The sequence below is a fragment of the Pinus tabuliformis genome, chromosome 2_2 (genome assembly GCF_031772625.1).
Source record: "Pinus tabuliformis cultivar Carrire ecotype Pingquan chromosome 2_2, CPIR1, whole genome shotgun sequence".
NCBI classification, from domain to species: Eukaryota; Viridiplantae; Streptophyta; class Pinopsida; order Pinales; family Pinaceae; genus Pinus; species Pinus tabuliformis.
The window spans coordinates 894,089,062-894,093,183 of record NC_142300.1 but is presented as its reverse complement, the minus strand read 5'-3'; positions in this window follow the sequence as shown (position 1 = coordinate 894,093,183).

The window sequence follows — 4,122 nt, the reverse complement described above, 5'->3', positions numbered from 1 at the left end:
GACTTCTCCACAGTTTTGATGAATTCTTGCCTGACAGAGGCTTTCTGTAGATCTTCAACCAATGCCCATTGACAAGCATAGGGATGGCCTCCTCATCAATGATTCGAATAAGTACAGATCCATTTTCATTACATTTTTCCACTGCATATGGTCCCAGCCATCTGGTTCTCAGCTTCCCCTTGAAATATTTATGCTTGGAATCATACAACAACGCCCAATCTCCCGGCTGAAATTGCTTGTCATTGAGGTGTTGGTCATGCCACACCTTCCTTTGAAGTTGAACCACTTCTGAGTGGAGAAGGGCCTGCATTCGGTGCTCGTCCAATCCATTCAGCTGCAATAATCTTTCTTGTTGGGCATGGCTGAGATCCAGGTCCAGCTGAGCTGCCATCCTCAAGGTGTTGTATTCAAACTCAATTGACAGCAAAGCTTTCCTCCCATAGACCAACTCATAAGGTGTGAAGCCGGTTGTGGTCTTCCAAGTGGTGTTGTAAGCCCATGTGGCCTCAACCAGGCGATCTGCCCAATCTTTCCTGCTGCTGCTCACCACCTTAGTCAAGATCCCTTCTAAGGATCTATTGGTGACTTCCACCTGGCCATTTGCTTGAGGATGATAGGGGGTGGAAGTCCTATGCTTGATTTGGTGATGAGCGAGAAGGTCTTCAATTAAGTTGGAGGTGAACTGGCTTCCTTGATCGGTGACTAACTCTCTTGGGTAGCCAAATTTGTAGAAGATGTTCTCTCTTAAGAACTCGGCCACCTTTTCTTCTGTCGCTGCTTTGATTGCCTTGGTTTCTGCCCACTTTGTCAGGTAGTCTGTGCACACAATGATGTAAGACCTTTGCCTTGAAGGAGGATTGATTGGACCCACAAAATCCATACCCCACTTCTCAAATGGCTCAAGAGTCACTTGAGGTTGGAGAGGCATTTCATCCCTTGGAGTCGGTTTCCCCATCCTTTGGCATCGGTCACATTGGCTGATATATCTTCTGACATCTTGATGAAGCGTGGGCCAATAGTAGCCTGCCTGTAGGATTTTGAAGGCAGTCCTCTTTGCTGCAAAATGTCCTCCACAAGGCCCATCATGACAGGTGAGGAGGATATCAAAGACTTCCTCCTCCCTTACACAACGCCTTAAGATCTGATCAGGGCCAAGCTTGAACAGGTTGCCCCCGATCCAAGTGAATGAGGCACTTTTCCTCACGATCTTGCTCTTCTCCCTTGAGGATAGGTGCGGAGGGAACTGTGCTGAGACAAGGTAGTTTGCTATATCAGCAAACCATGGAGAGAGTACTGAGATAGCAAATAGATGTTCATCAGGCATCTGGTCATCCACCGTTTCATCCTCACCTGCAGGTAAATCCAATCTAGACAAGAAGTCAGCAACAACATTTTCTTTACCTGGTTTGTCAACGATAGTCAAATCAAACTGCTGCAACAAAAGTAACCATCTAATAATACGAGCATTCACATCTGGTTTATTCATTAAATATCTAATTGCAGCATGATCAGTATGTACAAATGTTTGATAGCCAATGATATAATGTCGGAACTTGTTCAGTGCATGGACCACGGCCAAGAATTCTTTCTCAGTTACAGTGTAGTTCAGTTCTGCCTTGGATAAGTTTTTGCTAACAAAGTAGATGGCATATGGAAGTTTTTGCTCAACTTGTCCTAAGGCTGCCCCTATGGCTTTGTTCGAGGCATCAGTGTAGATGTGGAAAGGTAGGGCCCAATTTGGACCTCTCAGGATTGGGGCAGACACCAACTTGTCCTTTAATTCACTCATAGCCTTCTGACAATCGTCAGTCCATTTAAACTCCACATCTTTTGCCAAGAGGCCAAACAATGGCGAGGCTAGCTTGTTGAAGTCTTTAATGAATCTCCTATAATATCCTGCTAATCCCAAGAAACTTCGAACATCTCTTACCTTCTGAGGAGGTGGAACCTTTTTGATGAGAGCAATTTTGTTGGGGTCCACCTGTAATCCTTGGCGAGAAATGGTATGGCCTAGCACGGTCCCTTCGGTCATCAAGAATTCACACTTTTCAGGACTAAGGGACAGGTTCATCTCAATGCACTTGGTTAGGACTTTTCCCAGATTGGACAATGCTTCCTAGAAGTTGGACCCATAAGGAGTGAAGTCATCCATATAGATTTCCACTGAATCATGGACCAGCTCAGTAAAGATGCTCAAGACGGCTCTCTGGAAGGTGGTAGGAGCATTGCATAGTCCAAAGGGAAGAACTTGGTAAGCAAAGCTACCCCAAGGACAAGTGAAGGTGGTCTTATCTTGGTCTTCCGGGCTAATTTGGATCTGGTTATACCCGCTAAACCCATCCAGGAAAGAGAAAAACTTCTTTCCTGCCAGTCCATCCAACACTTGATCTATGAAGGGTAGAGGAAAATGGTCTTTCTTGGTGGCCTTGTTCAGTTCTCGGTAGTCCACACAGATTCTCCACTTCCCATTTTTCTTGGGAACCAACACCAGAGGGGACACCCATTCGCTATCCGAGATGGGGTAAATGAATCCGGCATCCAACAGTTTTTGCAATTCCTCCTTGACGATGTCCTTAAGGGCTGGATTCATTCTCCTTTGGGGTTGCCTAACCGGTTTAGAGTCTTCTTTGATGTAGATGTGATGGGTATAGACCGAAGGATGAACTCCTTTCATCTCCTTATAATTCCAAGCAAAAGCATCTAGACGACTGGCCAACAGACTACACAACTCCTTTTCCTGGGAAGGAGATAGGGAGGAGCTGATCTTTAATGTTTTCTCAGGACCGAACTCCAGATTTTTGACTCTGGGAGTGACAGGGTCGGTCACACAAAGGTCCACTAAGGTGCTGGCTTGGGCATCTTCCATCAATTCCTCTAAGGACAATGCACTGGGAGGTGGAGTCTGGATCAATGTCTCAATCAAATCATCCTCTGTTGGGGGGCCTCCCCTAGTGGTGTCTAGGGTGCACAAAGGTGCTGAGTACACCTCATCCTCTTCTCCTTCCTCCAGCCAAAGTGGTAAGTCATGCTCTAATAAGGGTTGGGCAGGAGGGTACAGGACTAGCTGCTTGGTCATAGGACCGTTTTTGATGGTCATGTTTCCTGCACGACAGCTTATGTAAGCATCTGCAGTGGCTAACCAAGGCCTTCCCAAAATAAGAGGGTATCCAGTAAGCTTTGCCTTTGGTTGCAGAACCAAGAAATCTGCAGGGTATTCCCAAGAGTCAACAGCGACCAAGACATCCTCTACAATCCCTTCGGGAGTCACAGTGGAGCGATCTGCTAGTTGCAGGACTGTCGAGGTCTTTCTCAAGGAACCCTGAAGGTTGAGTTTGAGCATGTATCCCTGGTCATAACATTAATGGCAGCCCCCAGATCAATAAATGTGTGGGGTATGATGGTGCCATTGATGTGGACATCAACTACAGGACTCCCAGGATCCAGATACTTTGGGCAGATGACTTGCCCCAACATAAGATTAGACAGTTGTCCTATGACATTGATGGTTGAAGCATCTCTCTTTCGCCTGCCTGGGTGTCTGAAACACTTTTCCTTAACCAGTTTATTGTATATGGGTACATCTTTGATGGCTTGGAGAAGTGGTATTTTCACACACAACTGTTTGAGTTCTCCCAGAAGCTCATCCTCCTCTGAGTTGGGTTGTGTGGTGGCTGTTAGTCTCTCAGGAAAGGGTGGAATGGCCTTTGGTTCACTTTCCTATTTATTTTTCTCGTCCTCTGGGGGAGGAGGTTGGCGATCCGGAAGAGTCTTTCCAGATCGCAGATTGATCTCCTGGATCTCCACATCATAGGTAGGGCATGATGTTTCCCCAGTATATACCTGCTGGGCCTGTCTGTTGTTGGGGTTCGGGTTCAGTTGAGCAGGCATTTGAGGTTGCCTTGGAGGAGCAGGAGGTAATGGTTGTGGTTGAGCTGGTGGTGGAGGCAAAATGGCGGGAGGAGTATTGTACTGGGGCCTCCACCCCGATTGAGGTGCATTCCACTGTGGCTGTGGCTGGGCATGTGAGTGAAACGAATGAGTAGTGGGTTGAGTATGGTACTGAGGTGGGTAAGACCATGGAGGAGGCATGGACCAGGAAGAATGAACAGGGGGTCCCCAGGA